A 16,128-nucleotide genomic window follows, 5' to 3' on the forward strand; every position below is an offset into this window, starting at 1 on the left:
CCCCTCCCCCCCCCTCTCCCCCCCCCCTGTCCCCCCCCGGATTGCTGCTCTATCCCACTTCGGCTGCCGGAATAAAGACGCTGCTAAAAAATAGCTTGCCATGCAGTCTCGCTGGCGATAAACTGACACATCTGTACATTTATCAGATGTATAATCACTTCCCTCCCATCGCGCGATTATTCATTGGAAACGAAGCCATGCAGACCAACATTGTTCATGGGCGCAGCTGACCCGCCGTCGCGTCGAAGGCAGAAGTGCAGAGAATGTCTTCGACCATTAACTCCAAACTGTGTATTGTTGGAAAAAAATGCACATCTGAGGCAGAGGTTGGTAATAGTAATGGGTAATTGTTGCCAGGGCATTACAGTTGATTCATAACTAAATCTGATACTGAATATAGGCCACTACAGGCAAGAGACACTAGATACATAATTACAATGGTTACTGGTGGCATCTGTTTCTGATTTCTCATACCCCTGAAAAAATAAAATGTAGAAAGTTAACTAGAGATACCACGAAATAAATAAGTGCTTTCTTTGAAATCTGTATTCAATAATTTCAAAAGCCAGCCACTTAAGTGGAAAACTCTGAAAGCAGTCTACTTTGTTACTTTACAGAACATACTGGAGAAAAGATACATAACCAATGTTTCAGGCCTGAGCCCAGAGAAAAATGCAGGTAGGTGACTAATTAAAATTGTGGTGGAGTAACTTTGTTTCTTTAAGGGGTTTATTTGATCAATGACTTGCTCACTTTCAAAAAATCATGTTGAAAGCAAGCTCGCCTTTGACACTGGGTCAACGTTTCTGACATTGTAGTATTAGAATATTACATGTTTCTAGGTGGTTAGATAGGTCTATTTTGATGCACCAATTTAAAATTAAATAATTTAAAATGCATATAAGTTGCATGGTGAATAAATTAAGTGTCCATTGACTTTAACTTTGTTTCCTTAAGAAACAGAGTCATTTTTAGTATTATTCCAGAAATACTATTTAAATTTAAATTTTAACAAAAATGTATCATTTTAGAAATTGCTGATAAGCTTCATGATCCTTACCAAACAGTGCTCCTCCTTTCTTCATGATCAAGGTAATACCACATCAGCAAGTCTTTTGTTTTAAGATCATCTTTGAACAATCCTCCATAATTTGACACATGCCACTTTGAAATTCAGTCAGGTTGAAAATTGAAAATCAATATTCAGAATGGAGCCTCAGATTGAATTAAATTCCCATGCTAACTTAATCGAGCTGTGGTATTCATTTGCAGTAATCTATAGAATTAATGGATGGAAAATTAAACAATGCACTCTCTGGGTTAACAGAGCTAGATACTAACCCTCATATAATTGTAAAGATTTAAATAGTTCTAATTTTTGTTTTGTTCTGTGACTTGTTAATGAATGATTGGCTCCTATTTTTGAATGAGTCTTGCTTCTACTGACCATAGGGCAAATCATTATTATCTTGAACATATAATCAAAATACTTAGTTTTTATTATTGCCTACAAGATGACAAGTAATCTACAAAAGTTAGGTACATCTATTTTAAACCAAAAATACAAAGCTAAACAAAGTGGAGGCAGAATTTGCAAGCCTTGTTTTTTTTTCTTGAATATGTAACATTTGAACACCTAGTTTACATAGTAGATTAAACTCAGTAATTTGACATAATGTAAAATGCATTTTATTTGTACTGTGCAATGAAGCATCAGGATGACCATTTGCTTCCATCAATGTCACATGCAATTGTATTTAATATTGTTTTACTCTGAACAGACTTTTCGTAATGTAAGGGATAAATTGTTACTTCATGATTAATATCCAAGGAATGGTCTGTTGTTTCAAAAGCCAGTAACCTGTCCCCATTGTCCTGAAGAACATGATGATGCATTGTGGATGCATTCCGATTGCACACTTGGTTGAAGGCATTGTGACAAGGTTCATATCCACAATTTGGACTGTGACATGTCTACTTCCTTTAAGTTTTCAGTATAAAGCTAAGAGGTTGTGAGATGCTGATAAATAAGCTATGGCAAGTTAATGAAGCTGTGACAGAATGCAACATGGGAGGAAGTGAATATTGGTGGAGTTGTTTTATCCAGAATGACATTCAACACCTTGGCTGTTTGCAGAGTAGGCACTCATCCAACAAGGTGGAAAATAAAATATAAGTGCATTAGAAGCAAGCATAAGTAGGCCATTCACCCTTTGTGCTTATTTGCTATTCTATCTAATCATGGCTAACTTTTCCCTTGGGGGCATTTTCCTGTATTACGCTCATATCCCTAGATTCCTTTCATATCCAAAGTGGATCTATACCAATCTTCAGGTCAATGAGCATCCATCATGCTCTGGGATGGACAAATCCAAAAATTTGCTGTCCTCTGTATGTGGACATTTATTTGGCCAACTATTTACTTGAAGACAGATCCATGGTTCTAGAGACACCAGCCTTCTAGTCTGGGGAAATACTATGCCCACATTTATCCTATCAAGCCCTATAAGATAGGAAGTAGGAACAGGAGTAAGCCAAAAATGGCCCATCGAGCCTGCTCCGCCGCCTCCCATTCTTTGCAATGTTTTCAGAGTCAGTTTAATTTCTAAAACTTGCCATCCCCACCTCCCCCACACCTCCTGCCTCTCCTCAAACATTGATCTAATAGGCTATGATTGCATTCTATTCTTTCTCAAATGTTCAATTATGTGGCTCCTTGTGTACAAAGGCCAAATTAATACACAATATTTCAGATGCAGTCTTACCAGGGCACTATTTATTTGCAGTAAGGCATCTTTAATCTTATGCAATAAAGGACAGCATACTATTCACCCTTCTAAACATACTTGAACTTTCAAGGATTTATGTACCATTTCACCCATTCCCAATGATTACCAATAACTTTCAACTCAATTTTTAAAAAAAATCACCTTTCCACTTTTTTCTACAAAATGGATGACCTCACATTTTTCCAAAATTCCATTAATTTCAGAATGGTTCCCACAGATAAAAAAAATTAAGAGATGAACTTACTGTTTAAAGAAGGAAGGAGCTGTTAATTATATACTAGTTAACCTGGATTTGATTATAAATAATGTGGTGATATTCTGACTTTCCGGATGTTTGCCTTTTTTTTTTTGGATATAGAAAGGGTTTGGATTTGGAAAGAAGATGGTAGGTGAGTTACGCTGGTCCTATGATGTCCAACATAGATATATCCATATGGTTATGGTATGGGGGCATCAATACATCGGAGTGGAAAGCCCTTCAAAATGTAGTGGACACAACTCAGTACATCACAGGCTAAATTCTTCGCTCCATCGAGAAATCTATACTGTCGTCGGAGAGCAGCAGAAATCATCAAGGATCCACACCGTCCAGGACGTGCTCTGTCCTCACTGCTGCCATTAAGAAAGGGCTATAGGTGCCACAGATATTTAGGTTCAGGAACAGTTTCAACCCCTCCACCTAAACAACAAACTCAATCAGAGATTCATTTAAATACTTTTACTTTGCTCATATTTTTATTGAATATTTATTTTCTGTATTGCGCAGTTTGCATTTCTTTCTTGTTTACATTTCTCTCTTTGGTAAATGTATTTTTTTTCTTGAGTACAATTTTTTTCTACGAAGTAGAATTTCTGCCTGGCTCACAGGGAAAAGAATCTCAAGAATATATGTGAGGTCATATATGTACTATGTCAGTAAGTTTGAACTTTGAACTATAGTTTTAAATCTGTGGATTATCCAACCTGGCATACTTAGGCTCAAATTCAGTTTTGGTTCAGCAATGACCATAGTCAATCCAGTGGAAAGTCAGAAAACCATAATGCTATTGAATATCAAATGTCGATGGTCAGCTTAGCCTCGCACAAAAATACCTCAGCATTATGTTATATATAATTTGCATTCTAATGCTGTTCATGCAGCTGTGAGGTTTAGGTTAATGCTGACAGACAGAGAATTAGGCAATGCATAATTTATGGGAAATCACTATTTTTAAATGCAGAATTTGTGAATAGTTAAAACAAATCAATGTCCTTTAACTATTCATTTTTACATAGTGTTACTAATAAACAAAATACTTTTGTGATAGTACAGAGTCTATCACCAATGTGTATATGTAGAGATGGTAGTGTAGGATGACTGTGATTGGCTGAGAGTATAGCCACACCTACTGGCAGGTCTTAAAGGATTGTTCCTTGCCAGACCAGGTCATTCTGGACTGGTTGACCTACTTGTGATATGCACCAATCTTTTAGTTAATAAAAGCCTTGGTTTGGATCAACAAGTCTTTGGTTCTTTCGACGCGCGTTACAACCTTAAAACAGTTTAAAGAAGAAAAATAATGTAAGGAATAATTTCAACACCCACAATCATTGAAAATGGATGTCAATTAATTGGTTCATTATTTACCTCTCTGAGGGATAATGATCCAATAAATGCAATGAGACTCAAAAGCGTTGATGTAGATTTGAAACCCTGACTGTGAAGGACTAATTCAATGCCAATAAGCTATAGATTCAGTTAGTTCTGCAATTGTATGCCATGTATTTCTAAAGTTAAGATGGGTGTAATAGCTTTTGTGATTAAATCCATTACCACAATTACAAGAGTGAATGGATTAAGAACATGCAATAGCACTGAAAGCCAGAATCGTAGCTTTTCTAGATATATTAAACTCACTAATATAGATGTTTCCCCCATGATGTTAAGGATTTTCAGAGGTTGTCTTAAAAAAATTAAGATCTTATTGACAGAACATTTGCATTTCCTTAAATTAATCTAGCATATAACTATATTTTAAGCCAGTTATGTGGCTCAGTTAATAATGAAAATGCTTCTAGTGCGAGAGGACAGACATATGTTGTAGATTGTGTTTTTGACTAAAGAGTAAAAGTATCCTTGAATTCGTTAATAAAGAGGCCGCGCTGATAATTGCTCGTGAAGGACACCCATTGTTCTCAAAGCAATAAATTATTAATAAGCTCATTGTTTTGAATACAACAGGTCAGCTTCATGAAAATGCTGGATACACTTAGTCGGCCAGGCCACATGGGTAAGAGTGCAAAAGAAATGTCAATGATCTTTTTTAAAAATCAAAGTTGGCTCTGCCTGATATTTTCAGTATTTCCAGCATAGTTTATTTGTTTTGGATTTTCAGTATTTGTATTGTTCTTTTACCTTTCTACCAATTCTGACCAAGGTTTTGCTGTCATTGTCAGAGCGCATGTATGTCAATGCCAGTCTGTTTTTCTTCCCAATGGATTTAAGGATGTTGTGGGAACAGCAGTGGACAATTTAGTCTATTTATCACTTTCACCATAACATTATTATTGTTGAATTCCACCTTCAGATAATAAAGGAATCTTTATTCCTTTAGATTACAAGATTACAAGTCTGTAATCTTCTTACTTGTCATATCATCCAGTTCACTATGATTCTTTTTTCCACACCCCCATGTGACCTTGCCAACCCATTACTTCTATTTATCCAATCTGAATTCCATTTATCAATTGGCTATCCACCTGAACAGTGGAGGAATATCTCCCTGCAGTTTCCACCTTCCTTCCTCACTATCAACCAACAGTTAGATTTTATTGTCTGCAATAATAATCACCCGTGTCCATTGGGTTCATTTGTGGCTTACTTTGAGGTTGTCTACTCATTTGACACTGTTACTTCCCTCACCTAGTCTAACCCACCAAGACAACACATCCACAGTGGCACCACCATCACTACAACCTCGCAAGTGAGCATGCCCTCTCAAAGCTCTCCTTATCAATGAAACTTCTTACATTCTGCCTCAACCCTACTACCAAATCCACAAGCTTCATTGAATGCTGCTGTTAATTCCTGATTCTCCTCAAATATATCCTAGTTTCTCCAAATATTCTGCCATCAACCATTTCACATGAAAAGAATAACTTTTGAACCACTCTTCTTGAAAATCACAAACCCATTTCCAATTTCATTCTTCTCTCCAAATCATGTGAGCAGCTCCTTCTCTCAAGAGCCCAGGAACATTGGTATGTCATAAGATTTCAGGGTAAAGGAAATAAAGCCTTGGAGGAATTTGAAATCAAAGAGTGGAATGAAACTGAGAGTTGATGAGATAAAGAGTGAATGCTAAAATTGCACAAATTATAGGCTGATGCTGAAGTTTTGTGTGTGTACTTTTGAAGAATTTTGCAGTAACTGTGCGGGGGAAAAAAAAATCTTGTTATAACACAATGATAATACTGGCCAACATTTTTTCACCCAAAAGGTTTCCTTCCTAAAAAAATAACTGGGATTTATGATAGATAACCAAACTGAACACAGAGATAATTTCAGCTTTTCTATATCACCTAGGAAGTTGGAGAAACATTAAATTAACTTATATTAAATTTAGCATGTTTCATCACATAATAATGCTGACACATTGTGTTACTTGAAATGAGCTAAACCTGTTTTGCCACTAATTTTCATTTGTACTCAGCATCTGATGCCTCTCGTGTTAGCATTTAAGGCAGGGGTAGCCAAACTTGCTTAACATAAGAGCCGCATACCATAAACTGAGAACCGTAGCAATCACGCGATCGCAAGCCACACCCACTAACACTATCGTTAGCCCCTTTCAGGTAGCCACCCGAATGTAAAGCTGCCTAAAATACCCGAATGTGGCTGTCGGGAGGCCACCTGAAAGTGGAGAACCCGTCCCTGGTGTACTTACTCAACCCACCTCGGGAGATATATTTTCCGCTTCCGAGCACTGCCCCTAGGCACCTGAAATCAGCAGCCTGCAGCTAGCAGCTTTCAGGGCCTGGCAGGGGCGGGCTGATGACAATCAGTCAGCGACCCAAGTCCCCGCGCATGACAGCCCCCCTCCCCACTGCCCAGTGACCCAACTCCCCATTGCCTACAGCCCCCCAGTGTGGGAGTAAGGGGCTGGGATGGCTGGCGCGGGACTATAGGGCTGTGGCGGCTGGTGCAGTACATCAGGGCTGGGGCAGCCGGCACGGGCTGCCCCTGCACTGAAGTCCCACGCTGGCCACCTCAGCCCCAAGGGGTTGTCAGGCAGCTGCACCTGCCCCGATGTCCACCGCAGGCCGCATGGTTGAAGCATGTTAAAAATATGACACAAAATCACAAAAATAGGTTACATCTAAAAAAAATAGCTGATAAGAGAATTTTAAAATGATTTTCGTGGTCAGCATCCCAAAATCCATAAAATGCACCCAAAGGTGTTCAGGAAGAAAAATCTTTCAGTGTAATCAGCTGGTCCCTATCATTTCCTATATTACCTTCCATGTTGTGAACATGAGACTCAACTTGAAAGGGCTGTACCTGCATACAAGTGTCCAGGATTTTAAAGGCTCAAATGGAGCATTTATTTTTTTAATGTGCATTTTTATAAACTCCTTTAATATCAGCACAGAATAACTCATTTATAATCCCAAAGTCTCACTTCAATTCCTGACTGATTGCCGATTTACCATGCAGCAAAGTAAAAGCTTGGAACCCTGATTAATATTGGCCACCTCAGTACATGAATCAGCTTGGGTGATCTAAGGTAACAAAAAGAATGATTGTAAATGTATTCCATTACTCTTGTCGCAGTTACATCTGTTGGCTTTATCAACACAACTGATTTTTCATTTAACCCTTGGTAAAGGTCTAAGAGTACCACTAATGATTACCTGAAATAAATGATACATCAGTGATGGTTGAGGAAACAGCACATGGTTATCTTTTCTTAATAATTTTAATAAGCTAGCAGCTAGTTTAGTAAAGTATTAATTAGTTTTGATAATAATAAAACCCCTGATATAAAATTGTGCCCAACTCAGTGCAATACCACATCAAGGTCTGATATTACATTCAGAATTTTCCACAATCCCACTTAAAACTGTGGAAATTTGCAACAAATGATGTTTTGACACGAAATTGCTGGAGAAACTCAGCAAGTCAAGTAGCTTCCTTTATGAAGCAAATATAAAGATACAGAACCAATGTTTCGGGCTTGAGCCCTTCAAAGAAGTATGAGCAATGCAGGCGGTTGTCTGAATAAAATGGTGAGGGGGGGGGGAGGAGCACAGGCAAGAGGTCACTGGTGGATATGGGTGGGAGGCCACATGAACTTAGAGCTTGAGAGTAGCAGGAATTGCAGATGGGTAGCAGTGAGAAAGATTCTCACAGAACTCGCTTCAGAAAGAGGGAAAAAGAACTATGTCAAGGAAGGCATTCTACACAGTGGAGTAGAAAAATTGAGTTAAACAAGAAAACCCGCAGATGCTGTGGTTGTAAATACAATCAGTGTCTGGAGACTTTCTTATTTTAATACATTAGACATGTCTCCTGTGCTTTTAAACCCTTTGGTTTTAATGGGCAGCAAATTATAGGATGCACACATGAAATTCTGACGTAACCAGTAGTTGAAATAATCTTTTCATTATTTAAAAAAAATATTTTTAATGCAGTCTATTGTGATCAATATTGCCATGGCTACTCCTTTTGCGATTTTGGTGCAGAAATTTGTCAATATTTCTGTTCTGTATTCCAGGAAACTGAAGAAAGGAAGATCAATGGTCACTCATACATTTTGTACCAGCTATGAAAAATGATTGGCTCTCCTAATTAACTAACATGAAAGAAACTAAAGTGGATGATCAAATATAATCAACAGTGGCTCAGTCGGTATGAATCTGTGGGATAATTGGATGACTATAGCTTGACAAATCTATGTACTATGTGATATCCACTTTGATATATTGTTGATTCTGTTACTGCTATTAACTGCATTCATAAAGGACATTTGTTGAAAAAAAATCTATCTTTTATATGCTTCAATGAACAGCAAAACAAAACAAAAAAATCTTATAGAAACTGGAAAGAGAAATTTGTTGATGTAAATACCAATTCAAAGTTCTTGATAAATTCTCCAAAATGGTTTTGATCTTTGTATGCTGTATTTTTGGCAAGATGTAAAGCAGAGGCCTTAGAAATCTTGACATGGAAAAATAGGCAAGCCAGTAGCATGACTTAGAAGGAGAACACTGAGGATCCCTGGCTAATGCTTAATTAACTAAGGTAGATAATGCCACAATTAATGTATTATTTGTGAGAGTTCTCTTGTTTTCTTTGATACCAAAATGACTATATGTACAAAGTGCATCCAAGGAAAGTAAAAACATTTTGGCATGTCCCAAAGTTCATGTAAATTGTGTTTTATAGATATAAGCCTTTCTTTCCTTTCAAAATCTCCTAAAAACCAAGAGTTAGAGCCAATTCTCCTGTGAATAACAATCCATTTAGGACTGTATGATAAGTGAGAAATAGTGGAAACAAGCAATAATGATGCTGTTTCAATGTTACATAGTTTGACTAATTTGAATCAATTTGTCTATGCTGACCAAAGCACATACTTTTGTCTGTGCTTGCTCCGAATGGCTTGAATAGGCCTGGGATTGTATGATCTTAGAAGCTAAGCAGGCACAGGACTGGTCAGTACTTGGAGGGGAGCCCGCCTTGGAACACCAGTGAGTTGTAGGTTTCTGTGAGGGGTGCTGGACAAAGTAGCGACTCTCTGTCTGCCTTACAGTAGACAAAAGTTAAAGAATTTCAGGTATGTTGTATTCTAAATGTGGTATTATGTGACAATAATGGACCCTTTATCTTTTCCATATCCCTCTAAACCAATGGTTCCCAACCTTTTTCTTCCCACTCACCTACCACTTTAAGTAATCCCTATGCCATCGGTGCTCTGTGATTAGTAAGGGATTGCTTAAGGTGGTAGGTGAGTGGGAAGGGAATGTTGAGAATCACTATTCAAGACCCAATTGTTACTGAAATATTCTGCTTGAGAAAAATGGTCATTGGCCCATTCTCTTTAGAGTTATGAAACAGTGCACATAACGAGTCAATTAGGGATGATTAAAACAGTGGTTTTCAATATTTAAGTACTCCTTATGTCATAGGTGCTCTGGAAAGAAAAAAGATTGAAAACCACTGCTCTAAACCTTTCCTATCAATGCATGTGTCTGAGTGCCTTTTAAGCATTGTAATTCAACATAACTCAGCCACTTTTACTGCTGGATCATTCTGCATAGTCACCTCACCATCTTCTGTGCAGAAAAGATCCCTCAGGTCTCCTTTAATCCTTACTCCTCTCACCTTACACTCCCTGTCTTGGAATATGACTGGCACTATTAATTTATCCATACCTCTTTTGGTTTTATATACCTTCATCAGATCATCCCTCCACCCCTTACACCCCAGAAAAAATGTTCCAGCCTATCTAGCATCTCCTTATAACTGAATCCTTCCATCCAGCTAACTTCCTTGTGGATTTTTTTCTGCATAACTTTCACCTTAATGACGTCCTTCTTATGACCAGGTGGCCCGAATTACACACAATATTCCCAGTCTCACCAATGTCTTGTACTGGTTGTAATATAAATCCCCACTCCTGAACTCAATGGCCTGACCAATGCAAGCAAATGTATCACATTCCTCCTTCATGACTCTGTCCACCCCCATCACCTACATGAAACTGCACTAACATTTTTTTTGCTGGTAAAATAGTTTCTTATTGTTTTTTGTCATGTTAGAATGACTCATTTAAAAGGCATTACCTGCAGCAGGTATCTCAACAGTATTTTCCCTGAAAATGCACCAGATAATTTCTATTTTTTTTAATGAAATGGGGTAGCAGTAGATATAAGGTAGCCTATAAGATAATAGCTGGAACTGAAGTTAGGTATGTAAGCAAAGGGACAAAACTTTTAGAGTGCCCTGAAATCGTGGTTCTCACAATTATCTCATCCTTGGAGAATACTGCTTTGAATTTGGACTGGATAGTTCCCATTTGCAAATCAATGAAGTTCATTTTTATAAAAATGAAGATAATGACTTGAAGAGGTCAGAAAAGATGTTATTCAAAATATCCATTTGACCATCATAATCACATTTTTGCTCTGGAAATGAGGTACACTGGCAAAAGCAAGGCTATGTTCTCGTGAAGGTCAAAGGTGGAATTGATGGCTTATGCCACCACTTTCTGTTTGAACGTCACTCTGATGGACTATCTTTATTTCACTTGCCCAAGAGGCTGCTGCTTCTGGGGGTATCTTACATATTTCAGGCAGCCTGGAAGAGACTCTAACCCTGATATCTCCAATATCCACCTCTAAATGAGGGTGATGCTCTATTGATATGTCCTTTTCTTGTACATTTAAATAGAATGCCTTCAATAGGCCATTTTTCCCGTTCTGTAGCTTGTTTGATGCTTCATCAAGCTCTTCCTCTCCCTTAGAGTAGCACTCTCCACAAATCTAATTAATTTGTGTCCTTGAATCTATGTAGTTTAAGTTTATTTGTCACAAAATACACAGTACATTGCAAAGAGTTATTCTGCAAGCAGACTAATATGTTATCTTTAGCATTCATACAATTGTGTAAAGAGCACAGTTATAGAGTATAGGATTGGAAAGGAAAAAAGATCAATTGGCACCAAGCAACAGCTGTGTGATATCACTGTTATGGGGAACATCTGGGAGCCCATGGGGAAGAAACTGTCTTCCACGTTGGTACAGGCAATTGCTACCTGAAGCCTTCTCCATGATGGGAGGAGGGGGAAAAGAGTGTGTCCAAGGTGTGATGGGTCCTTCAATTTGTTGGCTGCTAATGACAAGAAAGAAAGGAATCCCAACAATTATAACTAAGAGAGTTCATTAGGCCTAAGGCCTCATGGTCTGACATCATTCCCTCATGCACCTCATGCTTAGGACTTTACAACTTTTATTGTCCCTTTTTTCTGGAGAAAAAAAACAATTAGATAATTTGAGCTATTAACCCATGGGATTAGTCAAAGAGCAATGGATTTCTATTGATATCCTGGCCAATATTTATCCTTTCATAATATAACATAACATAACAATTACAGCACGGAAACAGGCCATTAGGCCCTTCTAGTCCGCACCGAACCAAACACCCCTTTCTAGTCCCACCTCCCTGCACAATGCCCATAACCCTCCATCTTCTTCTCATCCATATACCTGTCCAACCTTTTCTTAAATAATACAATTGACTCCGCCGCCACTATTTCTCCCGGAAGCTCATTCCACACCGCTACCACTCTCTGAGTAAAGAAGTTCCCCCTCATGTTACCTCTGCCCCTTAATTCTTAACTCATGTCCTCTTGTTTTAATCTTTCCTCCTCTTAACGGAAATAGTCTATCCACATCCACTCTGTCTATCCCTTTCATAATCTTAAATACTTCTATCAAATCCCCTCTCAACCTTCTACACTCCAAAGAATAAAGACCTAATCTGTCCAATCTCTCTCTATACTCGAGATGCTTAAACCCAGGTAACATTCTGGTAAACCTTCTCTGCACTCTCTCCACTCTGTTTATATCCTTCCTCTAATTAGGTGACCAGAACTGCACACAGAACTCCAAATTAGGCCGCACCAACGTCTTATACAATCTCAACATCACCTCCCAACTCCTATATTCCATGCAATGATTGATAAAGGCCAGCATACTAAAAGCCTTCTTCACCACCCTATTCACGTGAGTTTCTACCTTCAGGGAACGATGTACCGTTACTCCTAAATCTTTCTGCTCTTCTGTATTCATCAATGCTCTCCCATTTACCACGTATGTCCTATTCTGATTCTTCTTACCAAAATGAAGCACCTCACACTTATCAGCATTAAATTCCATCTGCCATTTTTCAGCCCACTTTTCTAAGCAGCCCAAATCCCTCTGCAATCCTTGAAAACCTTCTTCATTATCCACTATTCCACCTATCTTAGTATTGTCTGCATATTTACTAATCCAATTCACCACCCCATCATCTAGATCATTAATGTATATAACAAAGAACAATGGACCCAATACAGATTCTTGAGCCACACCACTGGTCACCGGCCTCCAACCTGACAGACAATTATCCACTACCACTCTCTGGCCTCTCCCTTTCAGCCAATGTTCAATCCATTTGACTATCTCAAAATTTATACCTAAAGACTGCACCTTCCTAACTAACCTTCCATGTGGTACCTTATCGAAGGCCTTACTGAAGTCCATATAGACAACATCCACTGCGCTACCCTCATCCACATTCCTAGTCACCTCTTCAAAAAATTCAATCAGATTGGTCAAACATGGTCAAATATAATGATAGATAGATAGTGAGATTTAATAATTGGTTGACCAAGAGGACATTGAAAATTGTGAGGATTAGAAATCCCATGTGAATTAAAATGAGCCTCTTCTTTATATTCCGAGTTATTTTAAGGTCATTGAATAATATAATTCAACTTAATTGTTCCTTTTTTGATGATCCTTTGAACATATAAATGAAAATGTGGGTTTTGAGTTTTGATTGTTTATTAGAAAAAAAGGAGATTTTCTAAATGCTCATGAGGCAATTTTTACTTGTGAAGATTAATGGCTTTTATTCAGTTGCCTTGCAAATCAGTGTATTAAATTTCAACTCCCTATGAAGGAAGACACATAATCAGAAGCTAGTTGTCATTATTCAAATATTACATTCAAATAACACTATTTGCATATTATTATACACATCAATTAATGTAAGTGAATGTAAATGAATGTAATATCCTTACTTCTCATAGAGGGGAAAAAAAAAGTTAGAATCCAGAAAGAAATTTGTGGAGGTGGCAACATAATCTGGTGTAAACTGATATACTCCAGTCACACAGGAATACTGCTTTTGATAGGAGTCCAATAAAGTTTTTACAGGAGATTTTGTTAAAATTGTGAAATCTGGCAATTTTTTTAATCCTCAAAGGCAGATATAATTTTGGAAAATTAGCCAAACCAGCTAGAATTTCTTTTGTGGAACACAAAAGCTTCCAAAGTAGAATCTTGATCAGACAAATAATTCCAGGAAGAATTCAATAGGTTAGACAGCATGGGTAGAAATGGTCAGTCTACATTTCAGATCTGGACCCTTTATCAAGGTGCATAGTTCAGTTTTCTAATGCAATTTGACTGATTCACCAAAATTGAAAGACAAAACAAAATCTGCAGATGTTGTATATCTAAAATAAAAGTAGAAAATGCTAGGACTGTTGAATTGGTCATGTAGTATCAATATAGAAAATAAAAACAGAGCTGGCTTTGTGAACCAATGATCTTTCATCAATTTAGAAAAATTAGAAAGTGAACATTTTTTAAGATTCCAGGTAGGTGAGGGAGAATAAAGGGGATGTCTATGATACAATGGACACTGACAAAAAGAAAGACTTGAACGGTGATGATGATAAGGTGGAGAAAACCAATTACTGGCAGGGGATCTCTCCTTAGGACTGTGCTTGTTTTCCCATTAATTTCTTCTTACCATGACAGTCATCTTTCTCTACTTGTCCCATCTTCTCCCTTTTACATACTGTTCCCTTTGATGCCTTCCTGCACTTTCCTGATGACAAATTGCTCACCTTCACCAGGGACATCCAAACCCTCTGCACCTCCATTCCACTCAGGATGGCTTGAGGACTCTGCTTCTTCCTTAGCAGGAGGTTGGGCCAATAAACCCCACGACCACATTTATTCACCTGACTGAACTTGTTTCACTTTATACAGCTTCCACTTTCACTCCTCACCTTCAATTCAATGTTGTAGCTATGGAGCCCCTTTAGAGGTCCAGATAGGTGAGCAACTAATATCTATTATACTGCATCATCCCTTCTACTCCCATCCAGAGCTGCCCAATGATCATCATTTCAGCCCATCAGCCTCCACAATCAACATTTCATCTTTTGCCATTTGCAACACTTGAATGAGATGCCATACATTTCCCTTCCCTCTCCTCTCAGCATTTCAAAGGAAATGTTTCCTCGACAATCCCCTGGTTCACTTTTCCATCTTCACTACCCTCTCACTGCACCTTCCCATGTAACTCCAAAATCTGAGCTGTTTATCCCTTTCCTTCTCATGATTCAGGGATGCAGAAACACCTTTCCAGGTGATGTAGCATTCATTTACCCATTTTGGTGCACACAATGTGGTCTCCTCTACATTGGAGAAATCTGTAGTTATCTCCATTTCTGCCTCTCCACAGATGCTGCCTGAACTGTTGGAACATTTTGGCATTCTCCTTTATTTTTGATTTCCAGCATTTGCAGTGTTTCATATCTCACAATAATAAGATTTGTTTTTCTTTCTTTCCTATTTTTGTTCTTCATCTCCCATTATTATAACTTTTCCTCTCAACAGATCATTAACAAACCTTCACCACCCTCTTGCAAACACCACTCTTGTCATTTGTGTCACACTCATTTCCTTTGTTCTCTCTATTCTTCACCATTCATTGCAACCTATTATCATGTTTGATTTTTAATGCTCATTTTGATGGAAAGGCATTGACCTGAAATGTTTCTCTTTTCACAGATGCGGCCTGAATGGATGAGCATTTGAGAGTTCAGGGTGAGCTGACTGCCTGCCCCTCTTTCAGGGTTAAGCCCTGACCCCTGTGGTGTTGGAGTGGGAGCATGCTGTGTCCGATGGACAAGTTCCGGGAATAGTGGGCCACCTAGGGGTTTGTGTGCATCGTAGATAATAACAACCAGATTTTAATTTGAAAATGTAAATAGTATGTAACAGAGGGGTGGCATTGATTTACCACTTCTTATGAATTTCCAGCATTGTAAATGGTGTGATGTAGTTCTGTGCATAATTTGTGTTTTGTTGTTTGAATAAATGACAAAAGTAAGGAAGTATGATCCCTCCATTTCAAATTTAACTCGAGGACGCTGTAACAATAGTTTAAGATATAATTTATTTTTGTTTCAAATTTTGAATACAGCTGCAAGATGTTGCCTTCAATTTCTGTGCCCTTAAATATGAAAGTCTGGATTTTTCCCATTTAAAACAAACTCTGGGATTTTAAATTGACAAAATAATCAATAAATGTGGATTACAGATTTTCTTCCCACCAATTCTTCCCATTCTATCACCCTATTATTACTTCCTCCTGCAAGGTGAAGAAGATTGTCTATCAATACAGACCATGGACCAAGCTTGAACTCAGCCAGAGGATGGAAAATCTGTGGAATATGTTGACACAGATAGTTGTGGAGGCCAGGCCATTTGGTGGATTTAAAGCAGAGATTGA

General features: G+C 38.1%; 1 long non-coding RNA gene across 1 annotated transcript; it reads left to right on the forward strand.

Moving 5' to 3' along the window:
* The first annotated feature begins 76 nt into the window (after window positions 1-76).
* LOC138742878 (uncharacterized) lies at window positions 77-15,681 on the forward strand. Its single transcript, XR_011344479.1, has 5 exons — window positions 77-326; window positions 618-678; window positions 5,011-5,059; window positions 8,546-8,679; window positions 15,405-15,681. It is a non-coding gene; the product is annotated as an uncharacterized lncRNA (long non-coding RNA).
* The last annotated feature ends 447 nt before the right edge of the window (window positions 15,682-16,128 follow it).

Source organism: Narcine bancroftii, chromosome 9 (genome assembly GCF_036971445.1).
Source record: "Narcine bancroftii isolate sNarBan1 chromosome 9, sNarBan1.hap1, whole genome shotgun sequence".
NCBI classification, from domain to species: Eukaryota; Metazoa; Chordata; class Chondrichthyes; order Torpediniformes; family Narcinidae; genus Narcine; species Narcine bancroftii.